At 43.1% G+C, this 12,682-nt stretch overlaps 1 protein-coding gene across 1 annotated transcript in view; it reads left to right on the top strand.

Annotated features, from left to right (window-relative positions):
* Window positions 1-12,682, top strand: part of LOC133078720 (sialic acid-binding Ig-like lectin 14) — a 46,461-nt gene that overhangs the window by 25,200 nt on the left and 8,579 nt on the right. The gene's annotated exons all lie outside the window — the stretch shown is intronic.

The raw sequence follows: 12,682 nt of genomic DNA, 5'->3' as shown, positions 1-12,682 counted from the left end.
TATTCTGAAAAATACCCTTTCTCTGTACCTTTTACGCTGATTTAAAGCCCCACTCTCAGAATCCAGGTATCCAGCCCCTTCGTCCCTCGCACAACTCTGCCCAGAGAGGAGACACATGTTGGGAGTCCAGAGGTGTTGAGCTTGACAGAGAACTCCTAAAAACTTCGAAATTTCCTTAGTGATGAGAGCCATAAAAGTGTCCTTTGTTATGTTAATGTGGTGGTTTTTGGAGAGCACTTAAGGATGTATTCTCTCTTTGTATATACAGGCATTCCTCGTTTTATTGTGCTTCGCTTTATTGCGCTTCACTGATACTGCACCTTTTTTTTTTTTAAACACACTGAAGGTTTGTGGCAGCCCTGCGTCGATCAAGTTTATCAGCACCATTTTTCCAACAGCATTTGCTCACTTCATGTCTCTGTGTCACATTTTGGTATTTCTCGCAGTATTTCAAACTTTTTCATTTTATTTTTTACGGTGATCTGTGATAGTGATCTTTGATGTTACTATTGCAAAAAGATTACAACTCTCTGAAGGCTCAAGTGATGGTTAGCATGTTTTAGCGGTAAAGTATTTTTGAATTAAGGTATGTACATTGGGTTGTTTTTCATTTTTTCTTTATTTTAGACATACTGCTATGGCACACTTACCAGATTGCATAGTGTAAACATAACTTTTATATATGCACTGGGAAACCAAAAAAAAAAAAAAATTGTGTGACTCACTTTATTTCGCTTTATTGTGGTGGTCCGGAACTGAACCTGAACTACCTCCAAGGTATGCCTGTCTGCTAAAATGTCTGTATGAAGTTGAATTCCTCAGAGGGCACGTGCATTACTAGTGTTAATAGATATGGCCAAATGGCTCTCCAGGAAATTGTGCCAATTTGCAGCACCATCTCCTGCAATGTGATGAGAGTCTCTGCTTCACTCCAACCTCAACAGCAGGTTGCGTTAGCACTGATTTTGATTTTTCCATTCTTAACAATGAAAAATGTACCCCATCATAGTTTTAACTAGAATTTCTCTTTTTAGGCATGAAGGTGAGCATTTTTAAATAGGTTTCATGATGATTAATATTTTCCATTCTAATCTGTTCTGCCATTCAGTGAACTGACTATTCATATCTGTATCCATCATTATTAGCCTATATTTCTTTTCTTAAGGATTTGGACAAGTTCTTTTTTTCTTGAAATTTATTTATTTATTTATTTATTTTTGGCTGTGTTGGGTCTTCGTTTCTGTGCGAGGGCTTTCTCCAGTTGCGGTAAGCGGGGGCCACTCTTCATCGCGGTGCGTGGGCCTCTCACTGTCGCGGCCTCTCTTGTTGCGGAGCACAGGCTCCAAACGTGCAGGCTCAGTAGTTGTGGCTCACGGGCCTAGTTGCTCCGTGGCATGTGGGACCTTCCCAGACCAGGGCTCGAACCCGTGTCCCCTGCGTTGGCAGGCAGATTCTCAACCACTGCGCCACCAGGGAAGCCCCTGGACAAGTTCTTTTTATGTTAGGAAATACAATCATTAGTCTATAACATGACCATGAATATATTCTCCTGGTTTGTCATTGTCTTCTGATTTCATTTAGCTTGGATTTGCTATCCAAATTTCATTTTATATATTTGAATTTACGTCTTTAAGCTTTAAAGCTTATAAGCTTATAACTCTTTGCTTATCACTCTGGCATTCCCAACTCTGAGATTATATATGATGTTGTGAAATGTGAAATTAAATGGAGTCATTTATGTCAAGGGTTTTTAAAATGGATCTAGGAGGCCATTAAGGGGGTGGACCTTATGCACGTCCCCACCAGGTGGAACCATGAACTTTTGAACTGGATCAAACCACAGATATTTCAAGAACACTGCAAGAACACCTGCGACTTGTCACTGCAACGAACTTTTTCCACCCTCTAGTTATAGCCTTAGCACTCAACCATGTTCATCTAAGACTAGACTCTGCCTCCAACTCTAATGAAAATTCTTTTTTTTTAAAATAAATTTATTTATTTATTTATTTATTTTTGGCTGCGTTGGGTCTTCATTGCTGCACGTGGGCTTTCTCCAGTTGCGGCGAGTGGGGGCCACTCTTCATTGCGGTGCGCGGGCTTCTCATTGCGGTGACTTCTCGTTGCAGAGCATGGGCTCCAGGCACATGGGCTTCAGTAGTTGTGGCGCGTGAGCTCAGCCACCCCGCGGCACGTGGGATCCTCCCAGGGCTCGAACCCATTGGCAGGCGGATTCTTAACCACTGCGCCACCAGGGAAGTCCCTCCAATAAAAATTCTTTGTAGTGCAAATCTCCCCTTTTTGCCTTTAAAAACCCCTGACTTTTACTCCCGTGTGGGACGCTGTTTGGGTTGCTACCTGAATCTGTGTGCCCTGAATTGCAATTCTTTGATCCCAAATAAATGCTTTCTGCTTGATTATTGCTTCCTAAATTTATTTAGTTTGACAATGTATGTATCATCATGTATACACATATGCACACAAACACAATTATATCTATGTTTATATTTAATTTGGATTTATATTTACATATAATCTTGCCAAGGTTTCCTCTCTTCGCCTCTGCCCTCCACACTTCCATACACACTCCTTTCCTCTTGCCTTTTAGGGTTATTTTCCATACCTTGAAAATCCAAGGCCCTTTCTCTCCACAGTTGTCTTTCTTCAACTTCATTCTCTCTTCTCGCTCAGATGACTATTATGTCTGTAGAGAAAGGTGTTTTATAGCCCCTGGGTTTGACCCTGCTTAAGGGGACCCTCATGGGGACCAGCTTCGTACTCACCTGTGGATTCACCTGGATCTAGGTGAGCAGCCCCTTCCTCAGATCTAACACGTGAGCCCCCAAATCCCAAGGGAGAGTGGCCTGTCTGTCTCTGCAGCCCTAGCCCAGAACGTCCTCTTACAATTTCCCACAGAATTGGAGGGTCCTAGAGGAGCATGGCTGGGATTGTGGGCTGAACCACTCTCTTTCCTCCGGACATGGTGAAAGGCAGGGCACAGAAGCTCAGAGGGACAGAGTCTCTGTCACCCAGGCATCGCTCTCACCACAGCTTACCTCTGTGTATCAGGTCATACGTGCTGACTTTTCTCAGCCAGAAATAACCTCTGTCCAGTTTCATGTCTGGTCTTCTGAACTGGACCTATGGGAGAGAGTGGGTGGATGTACAGATCAGTCCTTGGCTAGTGTGCTCTCAGACCATTTCCTGGTCCCTCACCTACACTGTTCTGTACTAATGGGATTTATCCCTGCAGGCTACATTTTCCAGGTACCTTTATTAGCTGGCTTCCAAGTAGGTTCAGTTACTGAGTCAAATGCTGGAGATTAAAATCAAGGAGGAAGGGGGCTTCCCTGGTGGCACAGTGGTTGAGAATCTGCCTGCCAATGCAGGGGACACGGGTTCGAGCCCTGGTCTGGGAAGATCCCACATGCCGCGGAGCAACTGGGCCTGTGAGCCACAACTACTGAGCCTGCACGTCTGGAGCCTGTGCTCCGCAACAAGAGAGGCCGCGATAGTGAGAGGCCTGCGCACCGTGATGAAGAGTGGCCCCCGCTTGCCACAAGTAGAGAAAGCCTGCGCACAGCAACGAAGACCCAACACAGCTAAAAATAAATAAATAAATAAATTTATTTAAAAAAAAAAAAATCAAGGAGGAAAATGTAAAATCCAACGTATTTATTTCTTCCCCTCTGTTTGCATTGTGCAACCTCTCTGGCAGTGGCTGCATCCCCTCTGAGCCTCCAGCTCCCAAAGGGGAAGACCTGCCATGGTCCAGCTTCCTCTGGGTGTCCAGATCCCTGGGCTCTGTCACGCTGCCCCTTCCCTTTGTCCTGGTGGTGGTCTCCTGCTGTTGTTCATTTCTAGGTTGCATTATTGTCCTCTGTTGAATTTTTCATCTCTTCTATCAACTGTGTAACCAATTTTATTGATTAAATTTCCTTTGTCTTAAATATTTAGAGTGATTTCCATTTTCGTAATTGAACCTTACCTGGTAGAGGTGAACAGAAGAATGGATGGATATATGGAAATACAGATGTGATGGGTGGATGGGATGGATGGAAATATGGATAAGTGGATGGATGTATGGATGGATGTATAGATGGGCGGATGAATTGAATGAATGGAAGAATAGCTGGGTGAGAATATGTTATTCAAGGAATGTGACCCTCTTACCAGTCTTAGGGTTCGTCCCAGACTTTTCATTCTTGTTTCATTTCCCAAGCATCGCCATTCTCCCTGAGTCTGAAATGTGTTTTCTCGTGCAATCATGAATTTGTAGACCTGAGTTATTTCAGTGTTATTTTGTGTGATATTCCCTTTTAATGGCTATCCTTCCCATGACCATGAAATGCTTCCGTGTTACCATAAATGAGGAGGCTCATTTCAGATCCTTTCCTTCAGAACCTCACTCTGCCTCACTCTCCCTTTCCTGAAATCTGCCCCATTGTTTACTTTATGGCCACTACTGCCCACTTTTCTAGGGTACGCTTCTGATGATGGAAAAGCCTCCTGAAAATTCTGCCCAACTGGGCTTGCTGGCATTGTCCCGACTAATTGTATTTTCCTCTTAACTTGACTTTTCTTCTTTCTCCTCCCTTTAAATGAAGTGTCCCAATGATAGGGACAGAGTAAAGGACAAATTAGGTAATTAATAGTTAATCTCACTAGGGTATTGTAAGTAAAGAAAAAAGTATGGGAGACCCCTGTAAGTTAATGATCACTCAAGAAAGCAGGTTTACTTAACCACAAAACCAACCAGGCTTGCCTGGCAACAAAACCATGCGACAGAAGTTTGAGACATGTCCCAAAACAATAAAACAATGGTGGCCTGAGACCCACATCCTGCCCAGTGAGCTCAGTAGGTTAATGACCCCTAGGACATGCTCTCTGCACACATAAAAAACAATAATTTATGGACAGGTACTCATCGTACAGAGACCTAAAATAATTTTTACAGTCCTGGCTTGACCATGTAGGGACAAAAAAACTCCCCTGCCCAACCTGGAGGCGGAGCTGATGATGGAAGCATGACGTCTACTCAAGAATGAGGAAGGAGGTGGTCTTCTCCCCCTACCCACTTTTCCTTTGATTATAAAACTGTAGCCCACTAAGTTCTTGGGGAGGCACCCTCTCGCCCACCGGCTTGTAAGCCTCACAAGCATCCTATTCTTTTTTTTTTTTTTTCACTTTTTGTCATTTAAATTTTTCTCTAACAACCATAGCTTGCTTTCACACTAGAATTTGTATTCTTAAAACTCTCTGGACAGGGATGGATTGAGCACCTGGAAAAAATGTAAATAATAAATGTGGATAATAAAACCACATACTTGATATTAAATACCAAATTATACATGTAAACACATGCCAAGTTCTTAGTCTTATACAACAAGGGATGAACAGAGAGCCCCATCAATAAAAGAATTTTCATTCTTTTCCCAGAAGAATTGCTCAGCCAACAAATACCCAGACAGGAAACTTGCTGTCTCATAGTGAGAACATCAGCCTTGTGCTTAATTTAATTTATGACTTCACAGCAGCTCGCCAAAATTTGAGATAATGTCTTCACATTCCTTATTAGTTTACTGAAACATCTCAAAAGGCACAGTTGAGCCCTTAGCAGATGGCAAGCTTCAATCCCTGAAATGGGATTATAGTTCTTTCTTTGCCGGCAGTTGACAGATGTGTATCATCACATGCCTCAGGGCAAAGACTGGAAAAGCATCCTATTCCAATAATCTGGATAGGCAGTGAAATGTCCACAACTCAGAGTAGGCACACCAGACATGGCCACTCCAAAACCTAAGCTCTCTGAAGGCAACAGGAAATGGAAATGGTGTTTCTGGAATTGGATCATGTAGGGAAACAGATGGGATAGTGGCAATTGTGTGCAATTTAGAATGAGGCGGACGTTGGACCGATTCCCTGTACTTCCCTTTGGACCTTAAGGCAAATTATGTAACAGCACTCAGCCTCAGTTTCCTCATCCACAGAATGGGTGTAATAATGAACATAATATTTAGCTGACAGGATTGTGTGAAAATTAAACACGGTACCTGATACCTGACTCTGCAATTTGCTGATTTTTATTTTATTCACTGTTTACCACGTGCCAGGAAGGTGCTAAGGGCTCGACAAGCTTCATCTCCTATAAGGTTCCAAACTTAGGTCCCTTCTCAGATGCATGTTTCACTGTCCTCAAATGAGCAAGTCTTATGAACCAATGATATAAAACCCAACAGTAAAATTATACTTGGAGTTTAACGGTTACAAAAGTACTTATATACGTACATACAGAACAACAAAAGGAGAGGGTTAAACGTCATGAACCATACGTCCAACTTAAATTAGAGAAACTGGCCCCCAACACTCAGGACCTCGTTACTCACCCCACAGACTCCCTGTCACGCGGTCAAAAGATCCTCCCATCACTCACCTTACGCAGTCCCCAACAGTCACTCTCCCCACCAACGCCCTGGAAGAGATCACTCTCCTCAAAGACCCCTCCCCCTCACCCACTGTAAATCTCCCCACTCACTCACCCTGGAAACACCCCTGATACTCACCCCACGGGTTCCCCATCACTCTCCCCAGCAAATCTATTCCAACAAACACATTCTGGGGCCTTCCCTGGCGGTCCAGTGGTTAAGAATCCGCCTTCCAATGCAGGGAATGCGGGTTCGATCCCTAGTCAAGGAAGTAAGATCCCACATGCCGCGGGGCACCTAAGCCCACGAGACGCAACTAGAGAGAAGCCTTCATACCGCAACCAAGACCCGATGCAGCCTAATTAATTAATTAATTAATTCAAAACAAAACAAAAACAAACACATACTTCTTCATCAGCCAGACCATGGTTTACCTCCGTAACACTGAAGGCCTGTGGACGAGAACATCTGCCCCCTGTGGTCTGCTCTCAGCAGGAAGATCCAGATTGTCCCAGGAACAGGCAGTCCAGAATATCTGCTCCCTGTGTCTGCCCCCAGGCTCCTGAGAACTATTCCTGGGGCTGGGGGACATTAGGGGAAGTGATCCACCACTTGGGGGGCTGTAGGAGGCAGTGATTGGTTGGGAGCAGGAGCTTCAGGGATTGGAGGGCTTTGAGGCTCACATTGTAACACACTCAAGGGGGACAGTAATTGATGGAGGACATATGAAATCAGTAAAGTGCGGTGCTAAGCAGAGCATGTGGGAACCAGTTGATGGGCGACCTAGGGGGTCAGCGATGGAGGTTTGCGAGGGTGACTGCATTGCTTCCTGGGCAATGAGTGTTGGGGTCCTTTGGGAATGAATGAGTGGGTCAGCGTTGGCCTCTCCTTCTGTCCCTGTGAACATGGTAAGGGTCACTGATTGGCTGTTGGGCAGATTGCTGATGGTTTCCTGTTGGAATGGGTTATTTGAAACCCCAAATTGGGGATTATTTAGGATACAGTGTTTACCAAGTGCCAGGCGGGTGCTCAGGGCTTCACAAGCCTCATAGAATGTCACTTTCAAACCTGTGATTAATACCTTCCAACACATTTTGGAAACTACAACTAAAGTCATAGCTTCGTATTCTCACAGTTAAAAGGTGGCAGAGCTGTGGTTAAGTTTCATTTAGTCCAAATCTCTTTTTTTTTTGTTTTAATGCTGTTCAATTTTTCTGAGCTTTGTCTACTGTCAGTGTCTAGCACAGTGACCTTCCCAAAGGGCCCCCAGAAATTGGTGTAGAGTGAATGGTGGATGAGTGACCATGTGGTCACTGCCTTTCGAGGGCTTCTTGTTGTCTCTGCAGGGCCCCTGGGTCAGGCCACATCATTGAGGCTACAGAATTCTCCTTCACTTCCCAATCCCACTCTCTCCTGTGGCTCTGGTTGGAGCCTTCAGATGCCCACCTATCTTTGGGCTCCTGGGAAAAGTGGAGTTGTCAGCAAGAAAGACCGAGAGTAGAAGCCCAGAGGAGACATGCCTGCTGATGTGAATTTGCCCCAGAGGCCCCAGGTCTTGGGTCCAGAGGAGCAGGATGGATCATGTGAGATAAGCAGGATCTCCAGAGTCAGTTCTCCAGCACTTGAGGGCAGATACAGGAAGCAGCAGATTCTGGGCTCCCTGTCCCAGAGATACTACTCAGCAATAAAATGGAATGAACCACTGAGGCAGGAACCAACAGCATGCAGGAATCCGAAGAAGCCAGACATAAAAGAGTACACAGTTATGATTCCGTTTTTATGAAGTTCTAATATGGCCAAAACTAAGCTATGGCGATAGAAATCAGTAAAGGCTGCCTCAGGGAGGCATAGTATAAGGAAAATTTGAGTAGTGATGGAAATATTCTACATCTTGATTGGGGTGGATGTGTGCATTTATCAAAACTCATTAAAACCTGTGTGCTAAGCAAAGGAAACCATAAACAGAACGAAAAGACAACCCTCAGGATGGGAGAAAATATTTGCAAATGAAGCAACTGACAAGGGATTAATCTCCAAAATATGCAAAGAGCTCATGCAGCTCAATATCAAAAAAACAAACAACACAATCAAAAAATGGGCAGAAGACCTAAATGGACATTTCTCCAAAGAAGACATTTCTGCAGATGGCCAACAAACACATGAAATGATGCTCAACATCACTAATTATTAGAGAAATGCAAATCAAAACTACAATGAGGTATCACCTCACACCGGTCAGAATGGCCATCATCAAAAAATCTACAAACAATAAATGCTGGAGAGGGTGTGAAGAAAAGGGAACCCTCCTACACTGTTGGTGGGAATGTAAATTGGTGCAGTCACTATGGAGAACAGTATGGATGTTCCTTAAAAAACTAAAAATAGAGCTCCCACATGACCCAGCAATCCCACTCCTGGGCATATACTCAGAGAAAACCATAATTCAAAAGGATGCATGGACTCCAATGTTCATTGCAGCACTATTTACAATAACCAGGACATGAAAGCAACCTAAGTGTCCATCGACAGAGGAAATGATAAAGAAGATATGGCACATATATACAATGGAATATTACTCAACCATGAAAATGAATGAAATAGTGCCATTTGCAGAGACGTGGATCGACCTAGAGAGTGTCATACAGAGTGAAGTAAGTCAGAAAGAGAAAAACAAATATCGTATAATATTGCTTATATGTGGAATCTAGAAAAATGATACAGATGAACTTATGTGCAAAGCAGAAATAGAGTCACAGATGTAGAGAACAAACTTATGGTTACCAAGGGGGGGGTGGGATGAATTGGGAGATTGGAATTGACATACATACACTACTATGTATAAAATAGATAAGTAATGAGAACCTACTGTACCACACAGGGAACTCTACTCAGTGCTCTGTGGTGACCTAACTGGGAAGGAAATCTAAAAATGACTGGATGTATGTATACATACAACTGATTCACTTTGCTGTACAGCAGAAACTAACACAACATTGTAAAGCAACTATACTCCAATAAAAATTAATTTAAAAAAAAAATTAAAAAACAACAAAAAACCTGTGGACTAGACATAAATACATTAAATAAAAATTATTTATATATATATCTATATGTCATACATAAGTGTATATCATGCATATATGATAAAATATGTATGTAAGATACTATAATGGTGGATACATGACATTATGCTTTTGTCAAAACCCATAGCATTGTGTAACACAAAGAGAGAACTTCAGTGTGAACTATGGACTTTCGTTGATGATGATGTGTCAATATTGGTTCATTATTTGTAACAAATATACTACACTAATGCAAGATGTTAATAATAGGGAAGAATATGAGGGGGTTAGGGTGCATATGGGAACTCTCTGTACTGTCTGCTCAATTTTTCTGTAAACCTAAAACTGTTCTAAAAAAATAAAGTCTATTGATTATTTTAAAATTTACTTGTTGTGTATAAATCTATTATTTATAAATGTACCTAAATATGTATTCATTATATGTAAATTATATCACAATAAAAAAATGAAGCAAGACACAATGACATATAATATGATTGCACTTATAAAAAGTTCAAAAATAGGTTTATCTGAACTATACTTTTTTAAAATAAATTTATTTTATTTATTTATTTTTGGCTGTGTTGCGTCTTCGTTGCTGCGCGTGAGCTTTCTCTAGCTGCGGCAAGCGGGGACTACTCTTCGTTGTGGTGTTCAGGCTTCTCATCGCGGTGGCTTCTCTTGTTGCGGAGCATGGGCTCTAGGTGTGCAGGCTTCAGTAGTTGTGGTGCACGGGCTCAGTAGTTGTGGCTTGCGAGCTCTAGAGCCCAGACTCAGTAGTTGTGGTGCACGGGCTTAGTTGCTCCGCGGCATGTGGGATCTTCCCAGACCAGGGCTCGAATCCATGTCCCCTGCGTTGGCAGGCGGATTCTTAACCACTGCGCCACCAGGGAAGCCCCTGAACTATAATTTTTTAGGGATACATTGGTGATGAAACTATAAAGAAAGCATGGAAATGGTTAATGTAAAAGCCAGGATCATGGATACTTTTAGGAGGGATACACAGTGTTGTGACCAGAGACACATAGATTTGATTGCATCAAAATGAAGGTTCCCATCAAATAGAGGACAACTGAGATCAATTTAATTGAGAAATGACAGAATGGGAGGAATTATTTCCTTCATTTAAGCTCACAAGAGCTTTTTAACTAGAATGTACCAAAACTTTAACAAATCAATAAGAAGAAAAACAAGCCATCATAAAAATAGCAAATGACATGAATCTTTATTTCAGAAATGTGGAAATATGAATGGAAAACAAGTCCATATTGAGATGCTCAAACACACTGGTAGTTGAAAAAAAATCAAACCGAAACAAGATACTGCTCTACACACATCAGATTGGAAAACCAAGAAGGCAGATAACAGCAAGGGTAGCAAAGATGTGAGGAAGTAGGAACCTCTGATGGTGGGTGTGTAGACTCTTGAGCTATTTTGGGAGCTGGCGATACTCGATATCTCAAACTGGCGATATTTCGTGAACTGAGTGCATTTGCTTTGTGATAAGTCACTGTGCTGCACACTTACCCATTTGTATCTTCTGAACATTATACACTTTACCATAAAAAAATTTTCTTAGCTGATACCAAGTGGAAGTAGCCAGGGAAAAAATGTGTACTGTATGATGCCATTCACATAAAGGTCAAAAATAGTAAAACCGTAACTTTGAAATCTAGGGATGCATATTTTGTTGGTAAAAATATATTATCCTCTAAGGTTAATAATAGGGATGAGATCAGAATCTTTAGAGAAGTTGGTAAGGAAAACTCCACGGTCCTTCTGTGTAAACCCTTTGAATAGATAAATCACAAAGAAGGATTACAGTTAATTTAAAAAGATGGGAAAGGTTGTTTATAATCACATCAATGCAAAGTAAAGAAAAGATATAATACTGTTTCTCTACTCTTGAATTTGCAAAAGTGAAAGAAGTCAAGCATACCGGGCACTCTCATGTGAGTAGGGCACTTTTGGAAAATGTCGTGTTGGCTTCAAATGGAATTGGAGGAATCATCTCCACATACTGTATCAATTAGAAATGCATTTCACTCTAAGTTACAAAAAAAGCTGACTTTCAGGAACCTTAACAAATAGGGTGGGACTTCCCTGGTAGCGACACGGGTTCGATCCCTGCTCTGGGAAGATCCCACATGCCGCGGAGCAACTAAGCCCGTGCATCACAACTACTGAGCCTGCGCTCTAGAGCCTGTGAGCTACAACTACTGAGCCCACGTGCCGCAACTACTGAAGCCCGCACGCCTAGAGCGTATGCTCGGCAACAAGAGAAGCCACCGCAATGAGAAGCCCGCACACCGCAACGAAGAGTAGCCCCATTCACTGCAACTAGAGAAAGCCCACGCTCAGCAACGAAGACCCAACGCAGCCAAAAATAAACAAAACAAAAAAACCAAAACCAAATAGGGCTTTATTTTTCTCATGAAACAAGAAATGGGGGGGAGGGAGAGCTGCTGCTGGCTTTGATTCAGTGGCTTGGCAGAATCTATAAAACTTTCCAGAGAGTAAAGAAGGAAGAAGGAGAGGCTCAGGATCGGCCCCAGACCAGAGGGTCGGCCCCTCCCTGATCTTCTCCTTCCTAGGCAGGCCCAGTCCTTCTGCCTCAGATGGTTTTCTGGCCTGAGGTCCAGATCTGGTTCGTGTCTAGTCAGACCCTTCTGTACAATCCAGTTATTCCTAAACTCAAGACCCAATACTGCTTCAGCACCACGGACAGCGACACCCCCCTGCTTCCTGGGGACGAGATGGTGTCTTGGCTGGAAAGAGCAATCCCGCTGTGGGTAGGTTCTGATGGGAAGGCGAATTGGGAGAGGCTTGGGGACTTGATATGAACAGGATAAAGGCCTCCCTATCTACGTCTATCTGGACTCCAAGAAACCTATCTGGGGAAAATAGACCCCCAAACGCCCGATGTCTCTTAAAGGGAGTGGGGGTTGGTCTTCAGGAGGTGAGAGTCAGCGTTTCAGGGTACAGGAAGAGTCCACCCAGCTGTGGTCCCAGGAGAGAAGAGCTCGGCTTTCACTCCCCCCCCCCTGCAGTGGCCCAAGGGAGAGATGGGTATTTCTGTTGAAGGGAGAAGTTTGACATAGATGCCATACACTTCAACCCAGGAAGCATCCCCAGCTCTCTTAGCACGCCATGGCCGCCCCCATCTCCAAGCTAGGAAAGGCTAATCAGATGATG

The sequence above is a fragment of the Eubalaena glacialis genome, chromosome 18, assembly GCF_028564815.1.
Source record: "Eubalaena glacialis isolate mEubGla1 chromosome 18, mEubGla1.1.hap2.+ XY, whole genome shotgun sequence".
NCBI lineage: Eukaryota > Metazoa > Chordata > Mammalia > Artiodactyla > Balaenidae > Eubalaena > Eubalaena glacialis.
Note: the sequence above shows the minus strand (reverse complement) of the source record. Positions and strands in the feature narration are given on the sequence as shown.